The following is a 13,387-nucleotide window of genomic DNA, read 5'->3' as shown; positions in this document are numbered from 1 at the left end:
GACAAACTGGAGAGGCTTTCCGTTCAGCCCTCCGGAATGTCTTTCGCCCCCTGCCACACCTTGAGACGACCTCCCACTCTACCACAGGTGAGGGATCAGCCTCAATGCGGGCAGTATCCCGGGCAACCACAGTCGTAGTCCGATCAGGGGATGCGTGGGACGAGCTGGCCGTCCCCGACAAACCCCCATCCGGACCCCCACAGTGATGCCCATTGGCAACAGCCTCAAGCTGTGTGTCCGAAGCCAACACTGCCTGAAGCTGGGAGCGAAGGGATGCCAACTCAGCCTGCATCCGAACACAGCAGTTGCAGTCCCTATCCATGCTAAAAACTGTTTTGCAAAGAACGTCTGAACTAATCTACAGAGAGTGCAAACAATTCGACAAAATTTAAACGGTTATTAAAGTACAAGATTGCGTAGTAAATGCAGTAATGCTGCTACTTGCGCACTGCTGACACTGCTCGGCGGGGGAAGGAGACTACGCGAATTTACACTATTCAGGTACTAAAACGCGATGCTACACTCTCAAATACTATAATACGCCCGAAATTTATGAATTAAACAATGCAAGCACCAAAAACACGCAAAGAAATTAAGAATTAAACTAGGTAACAAATGGGTGAGCTAGGAGTATACGACTTGCTGCTGCAGCTGCTTATCCAACGGCTGGAACAATAACAGCTATTGGAAAACGACTTTCACCGGTATCAATGTAGGGCTGGGGCCCATGAATGTACATATTTGGAAACATTCTAAAACGAAAGCATACGTGTTTTTTAACACAAACTTATGTTTTTTAAATGGACCTATATTTTTTCTTCAGCAATCCATAGCATGACAAAGCACATACACCATGGCGTTGATTGCATTGCAATATTCCCATTACATCCCGAGATATTGAGACGCGAAGTTGACGCTTGAAACACCCGACATGCGCTGCTAGCGCACGTCCTGAGGCTCAGGCGTGAATCCCATGCTGCCCGTAATCGCAGCAGGATGGCAGCAGACCGTATTATTCGTTTCGGACCTCTTGATAAGTATGGAAGTGTGATTACGCACGTCAATCACATCGCGATTACGCGCAGCATGGGGCTCACGCCTGAGCCTCAGGACGTGAGCTAGCAGCGCATGTCGGGTGTTTCAAGCGTCAACTTCGCGTCTTAATATCTCGGGATGTAATGGGAATATTGCGACGCAATCAACGCCATTGTGTACGTGCTTTGTCATGCTATGGATTGCTGAAGAAAAAATATAGGAGGTCCATTTAAAAAAACGTAAGTTTGTGTTAAAAAACACACATGCTTTCGTTTTAGAATGTTTCCAAATATGTACATTCATGGGCCCCCAGCCCTACATTGATACCGGTGAAAGTCGTTTTCCAATAGCTGTTAGTGTTCCAGAGATATTTTGGGTGGACAAGATATATATATATATATATATATATATATATATATATATATATATATATATATATATATTCCCATTTCTTTGCTACCAATGTTGTCGACAGCTTTGGAGAAAACATTGTGTAAGTATAGTGGCAACTCTCAGTAAAAATAATTTGTTATTAGACATGCAGTTTGGCTTGAGGTAAGTAGTATGCACATAAAATTCAATTTGTTCTTTCGTCGTGAGGCACTAGCAGATCTAAGCGATAGGGCAGTAGGTATTTTCTTTGAGAAAAAAAAAATGACTGTGTGAACTACATGTTATTTTTACGTAAGCTGGAACGCCGTGGAATCAGGAAAAGGACCTCAACAGTGGTTCACTTCGTATCTGGGCAGTAGGAAGCAGAATGTTGTCTTCCAGTGTAAACAAACAGGGAAAGGAATTGAACCTGATTAGGATGTTGTTAGCGGAGGACGCCCACAGGATTGTATTACGTGTCCGTTGATTTCCTTGATTCGTATCTATGATTTGCCACTGTACATGGTGCACGATTCCAAAAAAAATTCCATTTGCTGGTGGCAAAAGTGTTATTGTGAAAGACATGTAACGTAATGTAAATAATCCAGCTAAGAGGATAGTCGGTTGCCATCAGCAATTATTTCTCAGCGGACAGATTAGCGCTTGTGAAACACTAGCTTCTTTCGGCGTAACAAACGTTCAAGTAACTTACAGAAATGTATCTGGGTAACGTTCTCAGCGATCGTCAGTATCACCATAGGTGAACGCATGTCATTTTCATGGCACAGATGAAACGAGAGGTAAGTGTGCATGGCAACGTAAATCCTCTGTGGGAAGAACTAAGTCAGTTAGGGAAAACAAAAAGCAGCGTATGCAAGGCTCACATTGAAGTGGTGCCAGTTGAGTCTATCAATAGATCCATTTTCAGTAGACATGGCCTGAACCTCAATACTTATGGGAAGGGGAGGCTGGCGAAGCTTATAGGTGATAGTGTGGTGGGCGGTGGTGGGATCATTGATGGAAAAATTCCTGTAGTAGCTTGTGTTAAAACTGCACCCTTTTAGATTGAAGTCAGCTGGTAAGTATCCCTGCTTAAAGAAAGTCTCTCACACAAAAGAATCACCTTCAGAGGAGGTCAGTTATTCAAGTAGTGAAGGAATTAACATATTTCATCAAAATATAAGAGGTATTAGACATAAAGTTAGTGAACTGCTTATAGATGTTGACTCTGACATTTTCCGTATATTGGAGCACCACTTAAATAATCAGCAAGTTCAGAGGCTTCATTTACCAGGACACAGATCAGCTGGCTGTTTTTAAGAGTTCTTTACGGGGTGGGGAAGTGGCCGAGTATGTTGTTGTTGTTGTTGTTGTTGTTGTGGTCTTCAGTCCTGAGACTGGTTTGATGCAGCTCTCCGTGCTACACTATGCTGTGCAAGCTTAATCATCTCCCAGTACCTACTGCAACCTACATCCTTCTGAATCTGCTTAGTGTATTCATCTCTTGGTCTTCCTCTACGATTTTTACCCTCCACGCTGCCCTCCAGTACTAAATTGGTGATCCCTTGATGTCTCAGAACATGTCCTACCAACCGATCCCTTCTTCTACTCAAGCTGTGCCACAAACTTCTCTTCTCCCCAATTCTATTCAATACCTCCTCATTAGTTATGTGATCTACCCATCTAATCTTCAGCATTCTTCTGTAGCATCACGTTTCGAAAGCGTCTATTCTCTTCTTGTCTAAACTATTAATCGTCCATGTTTCACTTCCATACATGGCTACACTCCATACAAATACTTTCAGAAACGACTTCCTGACACTCAAATCTATACTCGATGTTAACAAATTTCTCTTCTTCAGAAACGATTTCCTTGCCATTGCCAGTCTACATTTTATATCCTCTCTACTTCGACCATCATCAGTTATTTTGCTCCCCAAATAGCAAAACTCCTTTACTACTTTAAGTGTCTCATTTCCTAATCTAATTTCCTCAGTATCAACCGACTTAATTCGACTACATTCCATTATCCTCGTTTTGCTTTTGTTGATGTTCATCTTGTATCCTCCTTTCAAGACACTGTCCATTCCGTTCAACTGCTCTTCCAAGTCCTTTGCTGTCTCTGACAGAATTACAATGTCATCGGCGAACCTCAAAGTTTTTATTTCTTCTCCATGGATTTTAATACCTACTCCGAACTTTTTTTTCGTTTACTTTACTGCTTGCTCAATATACAGATTAAACAACATCGGGGAGAGGCTACAACCCTGTCTCACTCCCTTCCCAACCACTGCTTCCCTTTCATGTCCCTCGACTCTTATAACTGCCATCTGATTTCTGTACAAATTGTAAATAGCCTTTCGCTCCCTATATTTTACCCCTGCCACCTTCAAAATTTGAAAGAGATTATTCCAGTCAACATTGTCAAAAGCTTTCTCCAAGTCTACAAATGCTAGAAACGTAGGTTTGCCTTTCCTTAATCTTTCTTCTAAGATAAGTCGTAGGGTCAGTATTGCCTCACGTGTTCCAATATTTCTACGGAATCCGAACTGATCTTCCCCGAGGTCGGCTTCTGTCAGTTTTCCCAGTAGTCTGTAAAGAATTCGCGTTAGTATTTTCAGCTGTGACTGATTAAACTGATAGTTCGGTAATTTTCACATCTGTCAACACCTGCTTCCTTTGGGATTGGAATTATTATATTCTTCTTGAAGTCTGAAGGTATTTCGCCTGTCTCATACATCTTGCTCACCAGATGGTAGAGTTTTGGCAGGACTGGTTCTTCCAAGGCTGTCAGTAGTTCTAATGGAATGTTGTCTACTCCGGGGGCCTTGTTTCGAGTCAGGTCTTTCAGTGCTCTGTCAAACTCTTCACGCAGTATCGTGTCTCCCGTTTCATCTTCATCTACCTCCTCTTCCATTTCCATAATATTGTCCTCAATAACATCGCCCCTGTGTAGACCCTCTATATACTCCGTCCACCTTTCTGCTTTCCCTTCTTTGCTTAGAACTAGGTTTCCATCTGAGCTCTTGATGTTCATACAAGTGGCACTCTTTTCTCCAAAGGTCTCTTTAATTTTCCTGTAGGCAGTATCTATCTTACCCCTTGTGAAATAAGCCTCTACATCCTTACATTTGTCCTCTAGCCATCCCTGCTTAGCCATTTTGCACTTCCTGTCGATCTCGTTTTTGAGACGTTTGTATTCCTTTTTGCCTGCTTCATTTACTGCATTTTTATACTTTCTCCTTTCATCAATTAAATTCAGTATCTCTTCTGTTACCCAAGGATTTCCACTAGCCCTCGTCTTTTTACCTACCTGATCCTCCGCTGCCTTCACTACTTCATCCCTCAAAGCTACCCATTCTTCTTCTACTGTATTTCTTTCCCCCATTCCTGCCATTTGTTCCCTTACGTTCTCCCTGAAACTCTGTACAACCTCTGGTTTAGTCAGTTTATCCAGGTCCCATGTCCTCAAATTCCCACCTTTTTGTAGTTTCTTCAGTTTTAATCTACAGTTCATAACCAATAGATTGTGGTCAGAGTCCACATCTGCCCCTGTAAATGTCTTACAATTTAAAAGCTGGTTCCTAAATCTCTGTCTTACCATTATATAATCTATCTAATACCTTTTAGTAGCTGGCCGTTGTGGCCGTTCGGTTCTAGGCGCTTCAGTCTGGAACCGCGTGACCTCTACGGTCGCAGGTTCGAATCCTGCCTCGGGCATGGATGTGTGTGATGTCCTTAGGTTAGTTAGGTTTAATTAGTTCTAAGTTCTAGGCGACTGATGACCTCAGAAGTTGAGTCGCATAGTACTCAGAGCCATTTGAACCATTTGAACCTTTTAGTATCTCCAGGGATCTTCCATGTATACAGCCTTCTTTCATGATTCTTGAACCAAGTGTTAGCTATGATTAAGTTGTGCTCTGCACAAAATTCTACCAGGCAGCTTCCTCTTTCATTTCTTCGCCTCAATCCATATTCACCTACTATGTTTCCTTCTCTCTCTTTTCCTACTCTCGAATTCCAGTCATCCATGACTATTAAATTTTCGTCTCCCTTCACTACTTGAATACTTTCTTTTATCTCATCATGCATTTCATCAATTTCTTCGTCATCTGCAGAGCTAGTTGGCATATAAACTTGTACTACTGTAGTAGGCGTGGGCTTGGTATCTATCTTGGCAACAATAATGCGTTCACTATGCTGTTTGTAGCAGCTTACCCGCACTCCTATTTTTTATTCATTGTTAAACCTACTCCTGCATTACCCCTATTTGATTTTGTATTTATAACCCTGTATTTACCTGACCAAAAGTCTTGTTCCTCCTGCCACCGAACTTCACTAATTCCCACTATATCTAACTTTAACCTATCCATTTCCCTTTTTAAATTTTCTAACCTACCTGCCCGATTAAGGGAGCTGACATTCCACGCTCCGATCCGTAGAACGCCAGTTTTCTTTCTCCTGATAACGATGTCCTCTTGAGTAGTCTCCGCCCGGAGATCCGAATGGTGGACTATTTTACTTCCGGAATATTTTACGCAAAAGGACGCCATCATCATTTAATCATACAGTAAAGCTGCATGCCCTTGGGAAACATTACGGCTGTAGTTTCCCATTGCTTTCAGCCGTTCGCAGTCACACAACAGCAAGGCCGTTTTGGTTAGTGTTAAAGGGTCAGATCGGTCAATCATCCTGACTGTTGCCCCTGCAACTACTGAAAAGTCTGCTGCCCCTCTTCAGGAACCACACATTTGTCTGGCCTCTCAACAGATACCCCTCCGTTGTGGTTGCACACACGGTACGGCTATCTGTATCGTCGAGGCACGCAATCCTCCCCACCAACGGCAAGGTCCATGTTTCATGAGGAGGGGGGGGGGGGGGGGGCGAGTATGTATAAAAAGTAAATAAATAATACTATTTCATTTGAGTCCGTAGACGTATCACAGCACTGCAGTGAACAGTTGAGTGTTGTGCAGGGGCAGTTGAATTTAGTGAAACTAAACTTCTAATTGTTGTTGTTTTTATCGTTCTCTAACTCTGACTTCAGAGCATTTCTGCTCAAGCTAGAGAGGGTTCTTGGTTCACTTTGTATGAAATCCCAAAAATTAGTCATATGTGGCGACTTCAGAATTAATTTTATATGCTATTGTGCAAGAAATAGGATGCTGGGAGATCTCCTAAATTCGTATTATCTGATGCCCATGTTAGCCCCCTACTTGGCCACATTTGTAATTTTTTCTGTAAGAAGTCAGTTTTAGAAGTGGCTTAACAACTACAAATGCTATACTCTCTTTAACGTACTTTATGGATTAAACAAATGGTTTCGAAAGCTAGGCATCTTTTTCTGGTGTAACTAAGGTGTTTGATTGTGTTGATCACAAAATATTGCCCCAGAAATTGGACCATTATGCAATATGGGGAGTAGCTCACAGTTGGTTCACCTCTTACTTTAACAACAGGCACCAGGAGGTCATTAACCACAATGCTGAGAATGGCTATGATGATGTGGGGTCTGAGTGGGGCATGGTCAAATGGGGGGTGCCCCAGGGATCAGTACTGGCGCCACACCATGATATGTCCTCCAGTATTACAGGTGATTCTAAAATATTTCTGTTTGCTGATGACACTAGCTTGGTAGTGAAGGACGTTGTGTGTAACATTGGCAGTTCATGACATAAGTTCATGGCTTGTAGAAAATAAACTAACGCTAAATCATCGTAAGACTCAGTTTTTGCAGCTTCTTACACACAATTCAACAAAACCTGACGTTCTAACTCCTCTGAATGGGCATTTGATCAGTTAAACTGAACAGTTCAAATTTCTAGTTGTCAGACAGTAAACTGTTGCGGAAGGCTCATGTTCAGGATCTTGCTCAAAGACTTAATGCTGCCAATTTTACTATTAGAACGGTACCTGAAGTAAGTGATAGTTCGAGACGAAAAGTAGTCTACTTTGCCTGTTTTCATTTGCATATGTCGAGAGGTATTATATTTTGGATAATTCTTCCCGTTCTCAAAGAATATTTTTGGCTCAGAAACGGGCGCTTCGTGCAATAAGTGGTATAGTTCACGAACCTCTTGTCGACCCCTGTTCACTATTCTGGGTATTCTTACACTGGCCTCTCAATGTAATAGATATTCTTTACTGTCGTTTCTTGTTAACATCAGCAGCTTATTCCCAAGAATTAGCAACTTTCACTCAGTTAATACTAGACAGAAATCCAATCTGCATTTGGTTTGCACTTCCTTGACTCTTGTGCAGAAAGGTGTGCAGTATACTGCTGCATGCTTTTTCAGTAAGCTGCCACTCGAGTTCAAATATCTTAGCAGTAATTCTCGCGCTTTCAAATCGAAACTGAAGAGTTTCCTCATGGGTCACTCCTTCTAAAATTCCTTAAAAATTAAGCTGATTCCTGTGTTCTATTGCTGATTGCTTTTACATAAACTTTTGGCTTGTCTTTTTTTGGGTTCATAAACATTTTATTTTATCTGTTATTACTTTTATGTTGTTGTTTCGTGTATTTATACGTTCCATGACCTTGTAGACCTGCTCCTCAATATCGTCCTACGGAACTAGACGTGTGAAATAAAATAAAACTTACATTCAAAGTTGGCATGCATGAAATGTATTCGCAGTTGAGAATGTGAACCACCTCCAACTGTATAACGGAATTACAATGAAAATTTCTGCCGGATTCGAACTCGAACCCGGATTTCCCGCTTTACGCAAGCTGTCTAAATGATTCGGCTATCCGAGCGCGACTCACGGCCAGACCCCAAACTTCCAGATGTCGCCCTTGTGTCATATCTGTTCTCCTACATCCCATTAATGTTATGCCCGTACAGGGGATACATTTTATTTTTATGTTGCAGGAACATTGTATCGTGCTTTTTCGCAACATACGCACCACAGTGTCGTGAACTTGACAAAAGTCAGACAGTGAGCAAATAGCGCTATATACTTGTGTTGTCTGAGCTGGGAGGGACCTACATTCGTCAGGCGCTACAGTACGGGACGTCCACAGTGTACAACACCACAAGAACACTGATATCTCACCATCAGTGCCCGCAGACGGCCACGGAATACTACAGGTAGCCCTGCTCGGGACCTTACCGCACCCACTGGAACGGTTTTCGCCAGACACACAGTCTACAGACGACTGAACAGACATGGTTTATTCGCCCGAAGACCTGCAAGGTGCATTCCACTGACCACTGGTCACAGGAGAGCCCGTATAGCCTGGTGTCAAGAACACAGTACATGGTCATTGGAATAGTGGTCCCAGGTTATGGACACGGACGAGTCCAGGTATAGTCTGAACAGTGATTCTCGGCGGGTTTTCAATTGGCGTGAACCAGGAACCAGATACCAACCCCTTAATGTCCTTAAAAGGGACCTGTACGGAGGTCGTGGTTTGATGGTGTGGGGTGGGATTATGATAGGTGCACGTACATCCCTGCATGGCTTTGACAGAGGAACTGTAACAGGTCAGGTGTATCGGGGCGTCATTTTCCACCAGTATGTCCGCCTTTTCAGAGGTGCAGTTGGTCCCACCTTCCTTCTGATGGATGATGACGCACGGCCCCACCGAGCTGTCACTGTGGAGGAGTTCCTTGAAACAGTAGATATCAGGCGAATGGAGTGGCCTGCCTGTTCTCCAGACCTAAACCCCATCGAGCACGTCTCGGATGCTCTTGGTCGACGTATCGCTGCACGTCTTCAAACCCGAGCTCCGACAGGCACTGGTGCGAGGGAGGCTATACCCCAGCAGCTGCTCGACCACCTGATCCAAGAGTATGCCAACCCGTTGTGCGGCCTGTGTACGTGTGCATGATCATATCCCATACTGATGTCGGGGTACATGCGCAGGAAACAGTGGCGTTTTGTAGCACATGTGTTTCGGGACTGTTTTCTCAACTTATCACCAATACCGTGGACTTACAGATCTGTGTCGCGTGTGTTCCCTACGTGCCTATACTATTAGCGCCAGTTTTGTGTAGTGTCACGTTGTGTGGCACCACATTCTGCAATTATCCTTAATTTATGAACATGAGTGTAGTTTGTTAGAGTGGAGAAGGCATGATCGCGGGAAACCGATTTTTATTTATTCGATTATTTCATCAAAACATCCGAACTAACAGTGACAAGGCAGCCATGATCATGATGGAAAATAATAATCAAGTCTGTCGTATATTTTTGATTGTTATCAGCATAACAGCTACATATTTCTATATTGTTACTTTCAAGAAAATGTACTGCGCTGTTTTTTTTCGATAAAAAGGAATAAAACACTAGTGCTTATTCACTTCATTCGCACTTAAATGTACGTCTATAGAATTTGTCTTTCCCACGTCCACAGTTGGACCTCTGAGTGCTTTGGTAATTTTTTACCAATCATATTTTCTTCGACATTTGTGCTGTGGATCGCTTGGATTCCACAAGGACGTATAATATCGATATTTTTGTGTCTACACATTCCATTTTCTTCCGACCAATCAATAGCTCCTCATACAACTCAGGTTAACAACAAAAGTAGGCTAATTTGCAAGCAAAATAGCACACACGCGGACGTACCGTTTACACGAGGGAGACCCGTTCGCTGATGATCGTTCGCTTCTGTTCAATCCAGTCAAAATCAGACTTCACAGCAGAGAGGTATGCAGTGCGTTCACTCAGGGCCCATTCCCATAAGTTATTTGGATAGATTAACACTTAATTGCAGCAAAATTCAATGCATAGAGTTTCTGATTCGGAAATTATAGTGCCTCAAGGTGGACAAATTGTCGGTAAAGACGACCGTTCGTAGGTCTAAGGACAGATGAAAAGCTTTCTTAGAAGTGTAACGTTAAAAATTTTATGCAGAAAGTGAATGCTGTTATCTTCACTATAAGATTGATCCCTACTGCTCATTGCATTGAAACGCTTTGCTCACTTGCACTCTAACATATATCCTATGTATCATCTTCTGGGGAAACTAACAAAGACCATTCTTATCTCGGAAAAGGGCGGTCATTTCTCAAACTTCGTGTAGGTCGTTGTTCATGTGTCTTGGAATTCTAACTCTCTCATCATTGTACATATGACCGGCCGCGGTGGCCGAGCGGTTCTAGGCGCTTCAGTCCGGAACCACGCGGCTGCTACGGTCGCAGGTTCGAATCCTGCCTCGGGCATGGATGTGTGTGATGTCGTTAGGTTAGTTAGGTTTAAGTAGTTCTAAGTTTAGGGGACTGGTGACCTCAGCTGTTAAGTTCCATAGTGCTTTGAGCCATTTGAACCATTGTACATATGTCCCATTATGAAATTTATTGTTTACGATACTGACTCATTCAGAACCAACTGTAACACAGATTCAGCCAACACTAGCTGGAAGAACGATTTGCTTATGGATAACACTTCCTAAAAGATTGTACAGAAAGTTTTGGAGTATACAGCAGGTTTCGTGTTAAACAGGCTTCCAACAGAACAGAAATGAGCGATAAACGTCAAGTCGTGAAATTTGAATTGTGGTCTCCGCGAAAGTTCCTTGCTGTAGTTAAGAATTCTTCTGCCATATGTTGTTTATTTGTATCGTGTTCCTACATCTACATCCATACTCCGCAAGCCACCTGACGGTTTGTGGCGGAGGGTACCACGAGTGCCTCTATCGGTTCTCTCTTGTATTCCAGTCTCGTATTGTTCGTGGAAAGAAGGATTGTCTGTATGCCTCTGTGTGGGCTCTAATCTGATTTTATCCTTATGGTCTCTTCGCGAGATATACGTAGGAGGGAGCAATATGTTGCTTGACTCCTCGGTGAAGGTATGTTTCATATTTTTCGTGCGTTATTAGTTCTATGATTTCTTCTGTTTACAAAGTTTTTAATTATCAGCGTTCCATCAACTACCTACTGACTCGTTCCATGATCAGTAGCTGTGGCTCACATAGAACCTGATAAATAAAATAATTATCAGTAACAACGTTCCATTCACGTCTAGAGGCGTGCTAGATAAAACCTAATCTCAAGTCGTATGACGTTGTTGGCTGGGAGACCCAAAGGGCAGGTTCAGCCCCATAAATGGAAAGGTTTTTGCGCACAATGCCACGTTTCCTTCGCGAAGTGCAGGGGTTGCGTTTGTTTAAGTCTGTCTGATAAGTGTAGGGACTTCGATGAGTATGGTGCCATGTTTACTTTGGATGATGATGATGATGACATAAAGGAAAGGGTGAAACCTGGTCGCTGCACATAGCCAAATCCTCTGGAATAACACATAGATGGCCGCCGAGCTTACATCCCCTTCCGACGAACGGATGATCATCAACAGTGTCACATGCCCCTCACCGTTATACACTGCGGAGAGAGATGGAATTTAATTAGGGACATTGGGGTAAAGTCTTGTGGTCAAGAACTTCTACGCCATCACCCCTTCCCCACTTTGTCGTGAAGGCAAGGGGAAAGCTGCCAGCAGCATGCGGTGTACCCGCGCGGTTACCGATCAAAGTACTGGCTATAACCGACATTGGTTAACTTCGGTGACGTGACGAGAACCACAGTATTCAACGACGCAAGGCCGTTGGCAGGCGCACTAGATAGCCTAACGGCAGTTTAATTACGGCTGTGGTAGAGCGCGGATGTGTTTACGTGGCAGCCTCACTACAGTGTGTTATAGACTTGGTCACTGTTTCTATGTTTCGATACAGTGTATCGATACGTGGAACTGTTTCAGTGTTTCGGAACGGCTACGGTTCACTGTTTCGAAACAGTGATGTTTCATTCGGCCCCTGCCTCGGATAACTGGACCAGATTCGATGTCGAGCCAGACAACAAAAACTGTATCGTTGTTTCAAAATAAGGCTGTTTCAGTCCACCCGTGCTTGGACTAATTGTATCGAAACAGTGATGTTTCATTCCCCTCCGTGTCGGACGAGATTCGGGCTCGGCACAGATACTGAAACACATTTAACATACCACTTCATGAAGCACTTTCAAGAGTGTCGAAATCTTTTTGACAAGCAATAGCATGAAGCTTAAGATATCCGAAAATAAAGCTTCGTTTCTAGCTGACTGTCATATTCTGAAATGGCGTAACATCTGCTTTATAAACACTAACCAAACAATAAAACAACACAAACTATTCACATTCAGAATAATAAATATGTGAAAATCATTCAGTTAAATTACACTTTTTGATAACATTCGCTTCTCTTTTCATGTGCAGTAATCATATTAAGAAACGCAAGTAAGCCTACAACAGTTTGAATAAAAAAAGGCGTAGAGTGACAATTATTAGACATATACATAAATTTGATGTACGTATAATTGCAAGCCATCTGTTTGACATATCACTGATAGTGTAATGGTGAACAGGAAGGGCTAGGAAGCATGGTGGATTTATTGTAACGGTTCGAAAGACCTTGAAAGACAAAATTTTTTCTGTTATATTTTGATATTTATTTGAATTATTTGGCGTTATTTGTGAGTCTTTAGTCACCGTGCCTATTATCCTCAATGATTGATTCCCTTTGTGTGCATGGAAATTAACAGGATGGGTATATTACCCATACTAATATAATGTGGGAATCCCAGTAGTATATCCGTTGTTTCTGCAGTTTGCTCCCACCTCCAGTCCCGTTCGTTATGGCTCTTCTGTCTTCAGCTATGGCTGTCCTCAGCCGATTGAAAAGTATGAGTCACACGCCACGAAAGCAACGCATTTGCTGCAGGAAATACGAAACTGCCAAGACACCTAAGTGATAATTTCACACTTTCTGCGATATGATTAGCGCTCTCGCACCTCATTTGTGTTCATGTGGTCATACTTATACAGTAGACAGTCAAGATGATGAACTGTGTACGTTTATTAGATTACAAAACACAAACTGTTTCGAAACAGCGCATCGAAACATTACATTGTACTGTTTCATTTGTTTCGAAACAGTTACGTGTTTCAGTTTGCCCATCTCTTTTGTGTTCACTGTAAGACGGCAGAGTTGCGAGGGGAGTGC

The 13,387-nt window shown here is 42.7% G+C and overlaps 1 protein-coding gene across 6 annotated transcripts in view; it reads left to right on the top strand.

Moving 5' to 3' along the window:
- The window catches only part of LOC124605815 (deoxynucleoside triphosphate triphosphohydrolase SAMHD1), a 355,281-nt gene that overhangs the window by 185,917 nt on the left and 155,977 nt on the right, over positions 1-13,387 (top strand). The window lies entirely within an intron of this gene.

This window comes from Schistocerca americana, chromosome 3, assembly GCF_021461395.2.
Source record: "Schistocerca americana isolate TAMUIC-IGC-003095 chromosome 3, iqSchAmer2.1, whole genome shotgun sequence".
Classification (NCBI taxonomy): Eukaryota; Metazoa; Arthropoda; class Insecta; order Orthoptera; family Acrididae; genus Schistocerca; species Schistocerca americana.
The sequence above is the reverse complement of the archived record's forward strand: the minus strand, read 5'-3'. Positions and strand labels throughout refer to the sequence as shown.